Source organism: Lathyrus oleraceus, chromosome 1 (genome assembly GCF_024323335.1).
Source record: "Lathyrus oleraceus cultivar Zhongwan6 chromosome 1, CAAS_Psat_ZW6_1.0, whole genome shotgun sequence".
In the NCBI taxonomy this organism is placed as follows: domain Eukaryota; kingdom Viridiplantae; phylum Streptophyta; class Magnoliopsida; order Fabales; family Fabaceae; genus Lathyrus; species Lathyrus oleraceus.
Window position 1 is genome coordinate 381,125,349 of NC_066579.1, and position 17,668 is coordinate 381,143,016.

Sequence of the window (17,668 nt, forward strand, 5' to 3'; positions counted from 1 at the left end):
TAACATTTGAGGAAGAAAACAAAAATTGCGAAAGAGAAACAAATACGAACATGAATTTAAATAACATTAAATAATAAAACTAACTAAAACTAGATAACTAAGAGAAACGACTTCTATCCATCTGCATGATCTCTGGCCGGAGGAGCAAAGGAGTTAACACGGTTTAGCATACCGTTCATATATCCTTGAATTTCGTGTGTCATGTTAGCGAACTCTTCTCTGAGGGCGTCTTGTTCTGACATCAAAGCTTCAATGGCAGTGTTATAATCAGTTCCGGGCATATGATGTCTAAGGTCGGGTATTGCCGATTCTTCGGTCTGAACAGGTTGAGGAGGAGGATCAATATCATAATAGCCAGAGGGTGTCTGAGGGTCAGATTCGGCATAAGGAATCTGGTCATCATAAATCTCATAGTCCTGGATGGATTCAGTGGATCTAGCAGGAGAGAGGGTTTCGTTCAGATTGTAGAGCCAGTTACTGCGGTTATGAACACTAGTCCTAGGATCGGGCATGGTGAATAGGCAAAGAACTTGGTTATCAATTATAAGCTCAAACTCATCAGACCCTAGGTTTGCTATAAACATAGTGTTGAAGAGGAAGGGTATACTCATAGTAGTAATGCCACAAAAAGGGCTTAAGTCAAGCATAGGCTGACGTGATCCAATAGCATTACCTATCATAGTTATCAAACCGCCTATTCGAATTGGTGCTCGCTCATCTTGGATAAGGTGGTCCAAATTTGCTAACATAAAAGTGGCACCGTTTACTGGACGGTTCTGGGAAGCACAAAATATGATGAAGAGTTCACCACGTGAAACTGTGGTACTGTTTGGCTTCTTCCCAAATAAGGTGTGGGCCAGGATCTTATGGAAATAACGGAAGGTCGGGTTATGTATGTTTCCAGAGAGAAACTCATGTTCCTCGGGATCGTCATTTCCAGTCAAGTTACCCCAAAAGTGTTCAAGTTCTCTATATTCAAAAAGTTCTTCCTGGCTCACTGTGAATGTGTCAAAGGATGTAGGGAAACCTAAAAGGTTGGTAAAATCTTGAATATTAAATTGGTACTCCATGTTAAACATTCTGAACTGGATAAAACCTCTGCTTATTCCTTTTCCATGGCTGGGTAGATAGATCAGAGAACTAAGGAATTCTAGAGTCAGTCTTCGGTATGTGACAAATTGTCTACGGATAGGGGAGGTTTCCCACCCTATCTGATTCAGCAAATACAGGACACTTTGTCTTAGTCCGAGGGCAGTCATTGCCCATTCATCAACATACAGGCTAGGTAGCATCTCTCTCGTGGCTAGTTCCTCAAACTTTTGTTTCTGAGCTGTTCCTCTGAATTTGATACCCATACGATTAATTTGTCCCATTAGGTTAGTGTTAGCTAGAGAAAAGAAAAACAAGAGTTTTAGTCAGGATTTGGCCAAATGCCGAAAGAAGAAGTGAAAAGTTTTTAATAGATAAAAATAAGAATGAATACCAAATAAGAGTTAAAAGAATAATTAAGGAAGAAATAATAAAAAATATAAATATGATAATAGAAGAAAATAATAAAATATTTGTGGGTTGTCTCCCACTAAGCGCTTTGTTTAATGTCGCAAGCTCGACATAAAAACAATCAATTATAATCTATAATTTCTGGAGGCATTTCGTCTAAGTGCAAGACTTGCGAATCTTCATTGTTTTCTGCATAGTGATAATGTTTTAGATGTTGCCCGTTTACGGTAAATGGTTCCATAGATTTGCCTTTAATTTCTACTGCTCCACTGGGAAAAACATTGGTGATTTGAAAAGGACCTGACCATCTAGATCGTAGTTTTCCCGGAAATAACTTTAGCCTGGAGTTAAATAAAAGGACGGTATCGCCTTGTTTGAAGATTTTCCTTGATATGCGCTTGTCATGCCATTGTTTTGTTCTTTCTTTGTAGATTCTGGCATTTTCGTAAGCGTCTCTTCTGAGTTCCTCTAATTCGCTTATATCAAGGATTCTCTTTTCACCGGCGGCTTTATAGTTTAAATTTAGATTTTTAATAGCCCAATAGGCTTTATGTTCTAATTCTACCGGGAGGTGACAGGATTTTCCATAAATTAGCTTAAATGGGGTTGTCCCTATTGGAGTTTTGTAAGCAGTTCGGTAAGCCCATAAAGCTTCTGGTAATTTCAATGACCAGTCTTTCCTTGAAGTGGCGACTGTTTTTTCTAATATTTGTTTAATCTCTCTGTTAGACACTTCTACTTGCCCACTGGTTTGAGGGTGGTAAGGTGTCGCTACTCTATGTCTTACGCCATACTTAAGCAATAGTTTTTCGAGTACTTTGGATATGAAATGCGATCCACCATCACTGGCTACTATTCTTGGGACACCAAACCTTGGAAATATTATATTCTTAAAGAGTCTAGTTACTACTCGTGTGTCGTTAGTTGGAGAAGCTATAGCTTCAATCCATTTTGATACGTAGTCAACTGCCACGAGTATGTATTTGTTACCGAAAGAGGATGGAAAAGGTCCCATGAAGTCTATTCCCCACACGTCGAAAATCTCTACTTCCAAAACGCCCTTTTGTGGCATCTCGTCACGTCTAGATATGTTTCCTGTGCGTTGACATCTATCACATCTCTTAATAGCTGCATGTACATCCTTCCATATACTTGGCCAATAGAAACCGGCTTGTAGGATTTTAGAGCAGGTCTTGGATGTACTTGCGTGTCCACCATAAGGAGCGGAGTGACAGTGTTGGATTATATTTTCTACCTCTTCTTCGGGTATACACCGACGGAAAATACCATCGGGGCCTCTTTTAAAAAGCAAGGGGTCATCCCAGTAATAATGTTTTATGTCATAGAAGAATCGTTTCTTCTGTTGGTAGGATAAGGTAGGTGGAACTATTCCGACAGCTAAATAATTGACGAGGTCAGCGTACCACGGTGTAACAGATATAGCTAAAGTGGTTTCTACCTGTTTATCAGCGTTATTTTCTTCCAAAGTAGCTATAAGTTTATCGTACGAGAAATCGTCGTTAATTGATGTTCTTTCCGATTCAAGGTTCTCAAGTCTAGAGAGGTGATCTGCTACTACGTTTTCAGTTCCTTTCTTGTCTTTGATTTCCAAATCGAACTCTTGTAGCAACAGGATCCACCTTAGGAGTCTAGGTTTAGCATCCTTTTTAGTTAAGAGGTATTTGATAGCAGCGTGGTCAGTGTAGATGATTATTTTGGCTCCGACCAAGTAAGAACGAAATTTATCTAGCGCAAACACTACTGCTAGAAGTTCTTTCTCGGTTGTGGCGTAATTCATTTGTGCTTCATCTAGAGTTCTACTTGCGTAATATATAACGTGAAGCTTTTTATCTTTTCGTTGTCCTAAAACAGCGCCTACAGCGTAATCACTGGCATCACACATTATTTCGAATGGTTCATTCCAATCTGGTGTCTGCATTATGGGTGCGGAGATCAGTGCTTGTTTAAGCGTTTGAAATGCTTCTAAACATTTATTGTCGAATATGAATTCAGCATCTTTCATTAATAGCCCGGTTAAAGGTTTAGTTATTTTGGAGAAGTCTTTAATGAATCGTCGGTAAAAATCGGCATGTCCTAAGAAGCTTCGTACTTCTCTCACAGTTTTCGGGGGTTGAAGATTTTCGATTACCTCTATTTTGGCTTTGTCTACTTCAATTCCTCTGTTCGAGATGATGTGTCCTAAAACAATTCCTTCTTGTACCATAAAGTGGCATTTTTCCCAATTAAGTACTAGGTTTACTTTTACACATCGCTCTAGAACTCTCTCTAGGTTTTCAAGGCATTCTTCAAAGTTTTGTCCGCATACGGAAAAGTCATCCATAAATACTTCCATGATGTTTTCTAGAAAATCGGCGAATATTGCCATCATGCACCTTTGGAAAGTTGCAGGAGCATTATACAAGCCAAATGGCATTCGTCTATAAGCGAAGGTACCAAAAGGGCACGTGAACGTTGTCTTTTCTTGGTCATCAGGGTGAATTGGTATTTGAAAGAAACCTGAGTAACCGTCTAGATAGCAGAAATGTGAATGTTTTGCTAATCGTTCTAACATCTGGTCAATGAATGGTAAAGGGAAATGATCTTTTCGGGTTGCTTTGTTTAGTTTCCTATAGTCAATGCACATTCTCCATCCCGATTCGATTCGTTTGGTTATAGTTTCTCCTTTTTCATTTTCAATGACTGTTACACCTCCTTTCTTTGGTACTACGTGTACAAGACTAACCCATTTGCTATCAGATATAGGATATATGATACCTGCCTCTAATAACTTGGTTATTTCCTTCTTCACTACCTCACTCAGGATCGGGTTTAGTCTCCTCTGGTGTTCCCTAGAAGTTTTACAATCTTCTTCTAGCATAATGCGGTGCATACAAATAGAGGGACTTATTCCTTTAAGATCGGTGATGTTGTAACCTAGTGCGGTTGGATACTTTCTTAAGATATGTAGGAGTTTTTCTGTTTCGAGTCTTCCTAGGTCAGCATTAACTATCACTGGTCGTTCAAGTTCTAGGTCTAGGAATTCATATCTCAGATTTTTGGGAAGTGTTTTCAGGTCTAAGGTTGGTTTCTTAAGGCATTGCGTAGGGTCCGGTGTTATTGCTAAACATTGGTTAAGTTTGTCTTCTACAAGATAGTCAGATAATTTGTCTTTTTCTAACTCCGTTTCTTTTATGCATTCATCGATGATATCCATGAAGTAACATGTATCTTCTATTGCAGGTGCTTTCAAAAATTGGGAGAGAATGAACTCAATTTTCTCTTCTCCTACTTCAAAAGTGAGTCGTCCTCGTTTTACGTCTATGATTGCACCGGCAGTTGCTAAGAACGGTCTTCCCAGTATAATGGGTGTAACTTCATCTTCTCTAATATCCATAATTATAAAATCAGTTGGAATGTAGAATTGACCTATGCGCACTGGAACGTTTTCAAGAATTCCTACAGGATATTTGACAGAACGATCTGCTAGTTGCACAGACATTTTAGTTGGTCTTAATTCTCCCATTTCAAGTCTCTTGCATATGGATAAAGGCATAACACTAATACCGGCTCCTAAATCGCATAAGGCTTTGTCAATGACAAATTTTCCTATGTGACGGGGTATAGAGAAACTACCTGGGTCTTTAAGTTTAGGAGGCATATTTTGGATTATAGCGCTACATTCAGCGGTGAGTGTAACGGTTTCGCTATCTTCAAGTTTCCTTTTATTAGAAAGAATTTCTTTTAAAAATTTGGCATATGAGGGCATCTGCGTAATAGCTTCTGTAAACGGAATTGTGACGTTTAATTGTTTTAGTAGGTCAACAAATTTTTTAAATTGGCCCGCATCTTTGGTTTTGATAAGCCTTTGAGGGTAAGGGATAGGTGGTTTATAAGGTGGTGGAGGTACATAAGGTTCCTTCTTTTCTACGGTTTCCTTATTACTCTCTTCCTTTTCCTTAGGTTCACTTTCCTTCTCAGTTGACTTTTTAGAGTTTTGGTTTTCTATCCTTGGGTCAGACGGTCCTTCCACTTCCGTTCCACTTCTCAGTATGATTGCATGAGCGTGGACTCTTGGGTTAGGTTGGGGTTGGCCAGGAAATGTACCAGTTGGGGCAGCAGTAGGTGCTTGTTGTTGAGCTACTTGTGAAATTTGCGTTTCCAGCATTTTGTTATGAGTAGCCAGGGCATCTACTTTACTTGCTAGTTGTTTAATTTGTTCGCCAGTGTGTACATTCTGGTTTAAGAAATCTTTATTGGTTTGCTGTTGAGAGGCTATAAAGTTTTCCATCATGATTTCCAAGTTGGATTTCCTAGGGGCGTTATTGTTAGGTGTAGATGGAAATGGCTTCTGATATCCCGGAGGTATAGCTGGGGCTTGATTTGGAGATTGTCCAGGTGCGTATAAAGCATTATTACTCTTATATGAAAAATTGGGATGATTCTTCCAATTTGAGTTATAGGTGTGCGAGTAGGGGCTTCCTTGAGCATAGTTTACTTGCTCCGCTTGGATTCCTGTTAGGAGTTGACAATCTGCAGGAGTGTGACCTTGGATTCCACAGACTTCGCAATTCTGAGTTATAGCAACCACGGTGGCTAGAGGTGATACATTTAAACTTTCAATTTTCTGGACCAGAGCATCCACTTTTGCATTAACATGATCAAGGTTACTTATCTCATACATGCCAGTTTTCATTTGAGGTTTTTCCACCATTGTTCGTTCGCTTCCCCACTGATAGTGGTTTTGAGCCATGCTTTCGATAAGTTGGTAAGCGTCAGCATAAGGTTTGTTCATTAGTGCACCATCTGCGGCGGCATCTATTGTTAACCTCGTGTTGTATAAGAGACCATTATAGAATGTATGAATTACTAACCAGTCCTCTAAACCATGGTGTGGACAAAGTCTCATCATGTCTTTGTATCTTTCCCATGCTTCGAAAAGAGATTCGTTATCTTTCTGTTTAAATCCATTTATCTGGGCTCTTAACATAGCTGTTTTGCTTGGCGGAAAGTATCGAGCAAGAAAAACTTTCTTCAACTCGTTCCATGTGGTGACTGAGTTGGAAGGAAGAGATTGAAGCCATCTTCTAGCGCTATCTCTTAATGAGAAAGGAAAAAGACGAAGTCGAATTGCCTCTGGAGTGACACCATTAGCTTTAACAGTATCAGCGTATTGGACAAATACGGATAAATGAAGGTTAGGATCCTCAGTAGGATTTCCAGAGAACTGGTTCTGTTGCACTGCCTGCAACAGTGAAGGTTTGAGTTCAAAGTTGTTTGCTTCGATTGCGGGTGGAGCAATACTTGAATGCGGTTCATCTTGCGATGGAGCGGCGTAATCTCGCAGAGCACGAGCTGGTTCTGCCATCTCGGGTATAGAAGGGAAAATATTTTTGAAATCGGGGAGTTCTACAGGAGGTAGATTGTTTGCAGCACGATATTCCCGAATTCATCGTAAGACTCGGAGATATAGTTCGATATCGTTGGTTCGTAAGTAGAACGGCTCGCCTTGTGAGCGAGTGTGTGGCATACAAATCAACGAAAGAAAGAAAAGAGAAAAGAAAAGCCTTAGTCTCTACAGCGTAACAGAAGAGTTACGATATCGACCAAATAAAAGTTCCCCGACAACGGCGCCAAAAACTTGATCGCGACTTTATGAGTTGAAATTGGGGTACAAACTGCAAGTGCACAGTTCTATCGCGTAGTTTTAAAAGATATCGATCCCACAGGGACTTATGAATCGATATACCGTTATCTAAGATTACTTCGTAAAGTTAAGGCGGATGATACTTTGATTGTTTGGGGGAAAAGCTAAAACTAAAATAAGATCTAGATTAAATATCAATAAAGCGGATATCGGTATGTAATTCGTCGTAATTAGGGAATCAATTCTTTATTGGTTTCTTGGTTTTAAAATAAATCTTTTCAGTTGACGCTATTGATTAAAAGTTTTATCTCAAACTCTCGCTCTGTTGAATAAACTATGATTTTATATTAACGTAGTTGTCACTTATAGTTAAGTCAAAAACCACTTTTTGAAAACAATAGAATCCGTAGAAACTCTTTTTAAGAAAACAATAATCGTTTAAACACCCTTATCTCAAACTCTCGCTCTGTTGACTTAGGTTATATAATTATATTCAAATGCTTAACTCTCGTCCTCACATTCAATCTTTAAAAATACTTTTTGAAAAAGATTAGAATTTAATTAACTCTAAAAATTGCTCTCGCCCTGATCTAGAATTAATGTCCAATTTACACTGTCCAGTCAAAACCTCAAACTCTCGCTCTATTGATTTTAACTTCTTTATGTCTTTTACTTTCGTACAAAAACTTTGTTATTAAACCTGTAAATTGAGACCGTAAAAAGAGTGATTTTAATTTTAAACTTAATTAAACCAACTTAGTTTTGATTCCTTCATTCCGCTTACTTTACATACCGATACCTAAATAATTTAGCCAGACATACTAAACAGACTTAAACGAATATCATGCATAAACAGATTCATCTCAGGCAAATAATATAAATAAACAATAAAACAAAGCATATATAACTTCAAACAATAATTAAAGAACCTGAGAAATTAAATAGCAGTCTTGAACACTCCACCACAGGTCGGTTGGATCTGTTCTTGAATTCTTCAATCAGGCAGGAAAATAAAAGCGAAGGAATAAAAAACTAGATTCTAACGTAAGGTTAGATCCGGTAAAAGGTACACAATAGTTTTCGGTGTAGAAACTATTGTGCGAAAAATTAATTAAGTGCTGGAAAAGAAAATAGAATTGCAAAAGAAACAATATAAAAATTGTAAAAGTAGTACTGTAAAGATATGCTTAAGCTGCTGGAAAAAGAAAAATGAGGAAAAGCAAAAACGGCAAAGAAATCTGGAAAAGGCGTGGAACTCCTGCAGGGTTTGCAAAGCTGATATTTATACTGGTACTTTCTGTAACGGTTTCCAAAAGCAGTCCGCGTCAAGGGGTCTTCACGTAACGAAGGGTTAGGCGTGCAAATAGGACTCAACGTCTCTGAAGGCAAAAATATAGGGGAATGGTGTGACGTCCGTCACACCATGTGTGACGCTCGTCACAGGAGTGTGCAAGGCGTGATGCCCGTCACAGCCTCTGTGACGCTCGTCACAGGCACAGCGCCTGTACTTTTTGGGCTGGGCTTTGGCTTTTGATATTTGTTTCCAAAAACTTCTTTCTGCACCTCCTTTTCTTCCCTTTTTTACTTGTGCTTCAGATAGACTACCTGAGATAAATAGAAAGAAAATACCGCGTAATATCTGATAAAATGAAATAAATTAAGGCAAATAATAATATAATTTAATTGAATTAAGTCCTAGAATGTGATATAATTTCATGTTATCAGCAGGCTGTGATATTAGCGACCACTCCATCGAATTGGCCGACCGTTATATCTTGGGTAACATGAGCCTGAACAAGCACCTTCAGTAGAGCCTCCCTATGAGCTTCGAAATTCAGAAGCAAAGACAAGATAGATATTTTTGATGGTGTTTGATGTAACTGATCAACTATCTTGTAGTCAGATTTCTTTATTATCCTTAGGAACTCACTTGCTTCATCTGTTTGCGCAACCGGCTGTGCCCCTCCATGTTCTGGGGTAGGATTTACATTTGCAGCTTCCCTTGTTGGCTCTTGAGGGTTCACATTAAAATTTGGAGTATAAATCCGACCACTGCGGGTCATCCTGCTTGTTCCTGCGATGTTAGTGATGTCGGTGTCAACATTCTCCAAATCTTTCTTACTTTCAGCAGCTTTGGGCTTTCCATCTACCACTCCATCTACCATTGTTATGTCGTACTTCCAGGGTACTGCCTTGGTACTTTCAAAAGGAAATGGGGTAGGCATGCAAACTACCACGGGTGATGGATGAACAACATCTCTTCTGTGATAAGTTACCTCAAATGGTTCTGGTATATTAAAAACGGGTTCGATGACTGAAACATCCTCATTTGTTGTTGGGCCACAAATTTGTAAAACACCTTGATCCATCAAGTTCTGAATGTCATTTCGTACCACTTTACATCCTCTTGGATGAACAGCACATTCCTCACAGTTGTCGTGACATGTATCAATCAATCTAGCCCCCACCAATCCTGCATGAAGCGCTAGCAACGGAGTTTTAACATCTTCCACGTTCTTGATTATACACACATCAGAAGCATCCTCGACGGCATTAACATCACTGTGCGCTGGCAAAGGGTTACTTTTGACATTGGGTCCGACGTCTCGAAATGACAGAATCTTCTTCTCAACCAGGTCTCACACAATATGCTTTAAAGCATAACATCCTTCTAAATCATGTCCAGGGGCACCCCCATGGAAAGGACAATGGGCATTTGGATTATACCACGGAGGTAAAGGATTTGGTGGAGGACCCAAAGATCTGGGCGTCACTAACCCTTTCTGTAGTAACGATGGGTACAACTCAGTGTATGTCATAGGGATTGAAGCAAACGGAACTCTACCTCTTTGTACCCTATTTTGATTTGGAGGATTTTGTGAACGAGGAGCCTGTGCCCTTGGCTGTTGATAAGCAGGTGGCGCGGGCGCTTGCTGGTATACTGGTGCTTGTTGAACAGGTTGATAAACAGAAGCTTGTGATTGGTTGAAATTTGGTGTGACAGCTGCCACATATGGTTGTTGAACATATTGTACTGGATAAGTTGGTTATTGTTGAGCAAATTGGTGTTGTTTCTTCCATGGATGACTCCTTCTTTGACTGGTTGATACTGCATTTGTATCACCCTCCTTCTTTCTTTGAAATCCTCCAGGAAACTTTTTGGCATTACTACCAGATGTTTCAGAGGTAGTCATCATCTTTCCATTCTTCAATCCCAGCTCGACCTTTATGCCCACGGCGACCAGGTCAAAGAAGCTCGCAGATACACTACTCACCATTCTTTCATAGAAAATAGGTTTGACTGTATCCATGAACCAATCCGCTAACTCCTTCTCAGCCAGAGGTGGTTCGACTTGCGATGCCACTTCCCTCCATCGTTGCGCGTATTCCTTAAAAGACTCCTTATCTTTCTAGGACATGCTGAGCAATTGCCTCCTATCTGGGGCCATATCCATATTATACTTATAATGTTGGATGAAAGCATCAGATAAGTCTTGGAAACAACGAATCCTACTCTAATCAAGGCTTAAGTACCACTTGGAGGGAGCACCCCTCAAGCTGTCTTGGAAGAAATGTATCATAAGTTTGTCATCCTCTACATGCGCAGCCATTTTTCGATAGTACATAATAAGGTGACTCTTAGGACACGAGTGGCCCTCATACCTATCGAAATCTGGGGTCTTGAACTTCGCAGGAATCACAAGACCTGATACTAAGCACATCTCCTTAGCGGTAGCACCAAAAACTTGGTCACCTTCCATAGCCCTCAATCTTTTCTCAAGCATCTGGTAATTCTCCTTCATCCCTCTTATGTCTTCCTGCCTTTCCTCATCTTCATCTGAAAAGTCTGGAGCATGTTGTTGATCCTCAAAGTAGGGTTGCACATGTGCACGAACGAGAGGAGGCGCGAACGTGTGGACCACTGGACGATTTTCATTGATGGTCGGTAGAGGAGCCGTCTGCTGAGCGGATGGTGCAAAACCAGGGGCACCTTCAACTGTAGGCGTGAAACCGGGAGGTAAACCATAGGTTGGCCAGGTTGTTGGTACCGTCCTCGCAGGTTGGGGTTCAATCGATGGACCGGCGATTTCTGAAACGACTGTTGTTTGGGCGTCCAACTTTGCCCTGATGACCTGCAGTATCTCCATGACCTGCCCCATGTTTCCACGTAAGTCTTCGAGCTCTGAGCTTACTCGCTCCAATTCATGCTCTTGATCTGCCATTCTTTGACGAGCTCTGGCACGAGTATTATACTGGTGTTGAAAATTCAGCGTGAAACTGGAGGAAGAAAGGACAGAATGAGACTCTATTTTGAAAATGCATGAATGCATGTATGGATGCATCTTGTTTGCAAAACTCTTGGTTAGTTTCAATCATTCATTTCAAAAAGGTCACAACACTTGTTCACAAATATTTAAAATAATAAGGAAATGAAACACAATAAAATGAATCTCAAAAGCGATTTTTCATTAATCTCATATCAAAGTTCAAATACAAACAACGTGCTCATGGCTTATGGGCTTTCCGAACCGTAGCAAGGTCGGTAGTCAACCCTTCTAACATTTCCTTAAAAAGCTTAATGAAATTAAAGACTTGATGCGGGGTGTTCTCTGGACACATGCACCAATCAGCTTCTTGCAGCTTCTCAGGTAACTCTTGCATGATGGAACTCGCAAATCCGGACAGCTTCAGTAATTTGCCCTTCCACTCAGTGTAAAGCCCTTGGAGATCTTGGATAATGCGCACGTCTTCAGCCTTGGTCACCTCTATGTCCCTATAGAGGTTTCTCCAATATCTGCATTCACCTAGCAACACCATATAGGCAACATCCTGATCCCCACCTTCAAGTGCCTGGATTCTAGCATTGGCTCGATCCAAATGATGTTTCAACCGTGTGTAAACTCTTTCTGACTCTTCAGTCTTCAGCTTCTCGCGTTCCAGAGTATCCTTGTATTTTTGAATGGTATTCTCCAGTTCACGAGTACGAATCTCAGAAATCAGTCGTGCTTCCCTTTTCATTTCAAGGGTCAGCTCCAGAGTCTTGTTGAGTTTTTGAATCCGGAGTAAAGCTCTATCCAACTCCTCTTCCTTTGATTTGAACACAGATTTAGTGCTATAGAGCGCTTGTCCAAACTTTTCTCTCCTTGCTTCAGACTCTCTAGCTCTTTTGTTGGAGACTTCAAGCTCTTTGTCCTTCTTCTGTTGATTGTCTTTCAAGTTCCCATTCTCTATCGAGACTCGGCCAAGCCTGATTCTCAAATCAGCATTTTCCAACTCCAACTCCTTGATACGGGCATTGAGCTTCTCTACATCTTCAGGTAATATGGGTTCTGGCTCCGGAACCAATGGATAGATAGAAGGATCAAATGGATAACGGAGTTTAATCATCTGAACCCTCTCTCTAACCCAACAAGTGTAAGGCCCTTGGGCAATGACATTTCTCTTGCCCAACTCCTTACCTTTCCTGATAACTGCTTGCCAAGACCTCTTGATCTTTTTCACCATGGGATGATCCGCTTCAACACCATGTAAGATGAAAGGCTCTAGAGCTTCAGCTTTTGGAGGGTCATTCATAGGGTACCCATGCTGCCTCAGAGATAGCACAGGGTTATAGTTGATGCAACCCTTGGTTCCTATCAAAGGCACATTGGGGAAGTCTCCAATGCTGACAATCACATTCTCGGTCTCCCAATCCCTGATATACCACTTGACATGACTGAAGGTGAGGGAAGCTAACTTCTGGAAGGGCTTGAGTTCCTTTGATACAAAAGGACCTTCTTCGGGCATATGGGATCTAAACCAGGCATGCAACAACTGCGCACAACATAAGACGATTCCTCCCTTCTTCTCATGACGATCATGGAGAGTGTAGTAGAGATCTGCCAAGAGGAACGGTACAGGGTTACCAGAGAGGAAAATTCTCACCGCCAGGTGGTCCACAAAATGGTCAATATTTGGGAAGAGAACTATCCCATATACCAACAAGGCTAACACAGCATAAAAGGCTTCCCAATTCCCCTCTTTTTCCATCTTCTTGGCCTGATCTTCCAAGAACTTCCTAGAAAAACCACTGAAAGGTCTTTTCACATCCCAATTGTCCATGACTTCAGAAACTTTCAGACCCAAAGGTGAAGCTATCCTCTTGGGAGGAATATCTTCATCGAGCTTAGGAAATGGATCATGATCCTTCAAATTCCGACCTATGATCCTCTCAACCTCATCCAAGGTAGGAGCCAACTGGAAATCAGAAAACGTGAAACAATGTAGAGGTGGATCATAGAACTGAGCAATAGTCACTGCGGTCATCATGTCCATCTTCTCATTTAGGATGTCCAGAATTCTTCCATAGTTTTGTACAAAGCTGTTGAGTTTGAGGGGTGTTACTTTGGCACTCAACTTCTGTAGGCTGGTAAGGTCCACGTTCTTGTATTTGAACTGAAAAGTGCCTCTTCTCTTAGAATTCATCTTGCTAACAAGTCTTGGATTCCTGAAATAATGCGAAACAAACTAAGAGTTTTGCTTTTTATGCGTATGCAATGAATGGATGGATGCAATGTTTTTTTTTGTTTTTTCTTTGGATAGGTTCAAAGGTCTGAGGTATGGATAAATTTGATTGCTTTTCCAAAACGGGGTTCTCACTGGGTATGATCTAGGGCTTTGTTACAAAGGATCCCCAGAGTCATTGATTCACAAGAATGTTTGACGCTTACGAGAAATACTTTCCGGTCGTTAACTCCATCAAGGGAATCTATTCTGGGTGAGGTTCTCGTACCGACTCTTACGAATTATTCACCTCGGGAGTCCGTACTACGCAACCATCGACTGGGTTCTAGACATGGTACTCAGAGTCATGGATTCAAAAGACGGTTTGACGCTTACGAAAAATACTCTCCGGTCGTCAACTCCATCTAGAGAGTCTATTCTGAGCGAGGTTCTCGTATCGATTCTTACGAAGTATTCACCTCGGGAATCCATACTACGCAACCATCATTTCTAGTTGGCCGGAGTTCAATGTTCTAAAGGTTCTTAGAGTCATGGACCCCTTTGAAACATTGAAGCTTACGAGGTATACACCTCAGGCGACAATATTTGCAAAAGAATCTACTCTAAGTGAGGTTCTCGTACCGACTCTTACGAAGTATCCACCTCGGGAGTCCGTACTACTCAACCATCGTCCTATCTTGTGTTTTTTTTCACTCTAGACTCGGGTGTAGAGTCTTTCCCACAAGGTTTGCAATCAAAATCCAAGTACCCAACACGGTGGAACCAATATACAACAAATATCAATATAACAATAAAGATATTAAAAGGAAACAAATAAGGGAAAAGCCACAAAATTAAACAAACAAAGGCACACAAACGTCCTAACTAGGCTTGACTCACTTATGGATTGATTTTGAATCCCCAGCAGAGTCGCCATCTGTCGCACCTCGAAAAAAAAATGGGGATACGACTTCAAAGCGAAGCGCGATCGCACGCTCGCAATGATGGACTGAACAGAGTCACCACCGAACTTTATTTATTCCTAAAAAGGAAAGGGAAAATATCGATAAAACCCAAGACAAAAGAAAGGATAAGATATGGTCATCGCAACCAATATCAGGGTTCGGGAGTCGATTACGCAAGGGGAAGGTATTAGCACCCCTCACGTCCGTTGTACTTAATGAGAACCATTAGGTCAGTTGTGTGCGTTAGTGTTAGTTAAAATATTAGGCTTTTCAGTTATTAGGTGGGAAAGAAAGAAAGGATGAGAAGAGAATGTTTTTGGATTTTTGACGAAGGACTAAACCTAAGTTTTTTATTGGTGGGCCTGACAAGATTTACAAATCCTGCTCCTACGTATTTCAATAGAGAAGTCAAGGCTTACGTAGTTCTTGGTAGAAAAATGTTTGTTTGTTGGTCGATTTTAGCGAAAGCTATACTGTATTAATCGATGAAAACATTGTTTTACCCAAAACAGATGAGGAGTGGACGCACACCACACATCGAACGGATTTATAAATCTACATTCGGAAAAGCGTCATTTATCTCTACTCAACAATCGTGGCCGAAACATTATTTTGTATCACTTAAGACAATATATCTTTCATTTATGAAAAAGGTTTTTGATTAGTCGCACGGCGGCGAGAGAAGAGTTTGATCGGTTGGGTGTATTTTGAGTGATGGCGAGAACTTGGATGAGCGAGATATACATCTCAAATCCTAGCCTCAGGAGTGCACGGTATACACCATGTTCCATTTCCATCTTTATTGAAAGAGATTAAGATAGGAATTAAGTATTTTGGAATTTGATTGAGAAAGGGTTTGAAGAAACCGCATTGACAATTTTTTTACGATGGCGAGAGCCAAGATAGGCGAGGCATACGTCTCGAATCTTAATCTCAGGAGTGCGCGGTATACACCACGTTCCATTTCCACCTTTATTGAAAAAATGTTAAATAAGAATTAGGTATTTTGAGTTTTGTTGTGAAAAATGACTTGACACGAGATCAAGTATTGATGGACGTTTAAGAGAAATTTGAATGAGTGTTTGAGAGAAAACAAAGTGGATAAATTTGGATGATGACGAGAGCTAGGATTGGCGAGATATACATCTCGAATCCTAGTCTCCGGAGTGCGCGGTATACACCACGTTCCATTTCCATCTTATTGAAAAGGTCTTAACTATAAATTAATATTTTTTGAGTTTTTATTAGAAAAAATGGCTTGACGTTGAATCAAGCGTTTGATGAAAGTTTGAAAGAAATGGAATAGAATAGGAGGGAGAAATGAATTGATTTGGTTATTGAGAAAATACTCGATGTTGGATCGAGTCATATTTTTGTATTTTTTGGAAAATGGTTGATTTTATTCTTGTGTTAGTATCTAACTAAACAGTCAAACAGATAAAGAAATAAAACAGTACAAAATTATTACACATCGGGGAAGTGAAGTACATTTTGTCAAATGGGGATTCAAGATCATGAAACAATTAAATCGGGCCCAAACAACAAATAATGCAAAGTATGAGTGTAAGTGCAAGAGAACCGGCTCATTGTAAGAAAGCCCAAGAGTAAGCTATGTGAGGTTGATGGCGATGCTTAAAAAAGCAACCGACTTACAAGGGTATGGAAATGGGGATTAATAACCTAAAATTAAAATAAATAGCAAAGGTACTATATAGAAAAAGAAATAAAATAATAAACATAACAAATATATACATAACAAATATAAACACACACAAAAAATGCTATCCCCAAGTATTGAACCCGCTCCACTAAAGACAATGACAGTACTCTTTCTCCACTAGGCGATTCATGATTATTTATAATTTTAATAACAACTTAGATATTAAACCAGAATAGATTAAAGTATGAATTAAAATAGAAATAAAAATGGGATGGTCTATTAATGGATGATTAATTAAAATAAATGGGGGGAATCCCAAACGTGACCCTAGCCGCCTGGCTGTTGGGTGGGAATTGCAAAGTTTAATTACCAATAATACCAGCAGACCAAAGTAAATGGCAAATTGTAAAAAAACTAGACATGTCATTTAATTGGGTTTTGAATACTTATTTTTTAAAAAGAATAAATAAAAGGAAAAGAAAAGGGTGGCGCAAATCTCAGAAGATTCATCATCTTCCTCACGAAGACAAAAATGAAGCTCTCCATCTCACTCACTCTCTCAACTTCTCTCTCTCAATCGCGTCCCTTCCCAATCACCCACAACCTTTACTCTCACGCCTCTCAGGTTCTCTCTCCCAATCGCTCATCATCTCTCCAAGAAAAGCACGAATTTATGGTTCCCAAAGAGACTCAAGTAAAAGCTCACCTTCGGTGACGACGACGGCTCAGGTAATGATTGAACCTTCTCCCTTCGCCTCTCTCAATCGATTTCTTTTTGATTTTCGGATTAGGGTTCTTGGTGGAGTTTTTTGTCCGCCTCCATTTTTTTCGTGCCCCTTGCTGATTCTCTCCCTCTCTATTTATGTCCAACAAATTAGGGTTTTCAGTTTGGTATGGTGGATCCAAGAAGTATCTCTGCCAAGTCCTTTCGGTGCTCATAATTTGGATCGGTCTCTTTGATGCTAGATTTGGAAAAGGTATTCTGAACTCATGCTTTCTCCCTCTGTTTTGTCTTAATGCCAATTTGGGATATTTTCGAATCTTTACTGCCTTGGGTAATTGTATGTTTTTTTACTGCAGTGAAAAACAATGAAAACATGAAGAGCTTCGGTTTTCACAAGGCCTTGGTTTAACGCTCCTATTCTGTTTTTCTTGCTTCCTATTTTTCTGTTACAATTCGTGTTTTGGCTTACTCATGGTATGATGTAGGTTGCTTGCAGCTATAATTCCAACAAATTCAACAAATTCTCCCTGCACTTCTTCAGTTTCAAAGCCTGCTTATCTCAGCCCCAACTTCAATTGTGTTAACTTTGCATCTAAAAGTTCAATTTCAGACAGTTGCAAAGCCTGCTCTTCTAATGCTGGTTGGCCCGTTCTTTTCTGTCTTGACACGACATTGTTGTGAACCTGTAAAGC

General features: G+C 40.1%; 1 non-coding gene across 1 annotated transcript; it reads left to right on the plus strand.

Annotated features, from left to right (window-relative positions):
* Positions 1-6,380: 6,380 nt before the first annotated feature.
* Positions 6,381-6,487, plus strand: LOC127117107 (small nucleolar RNA R71). The gene has a single exon (XR_007801867.1). It is a non-coding gene; the product is annotated as a small nucleolar RNA R71 (small nucleolar RNA).
* The last annotated feature ends 11,181 nt before the right edge of the window (positions 6,488-17,668 follow it).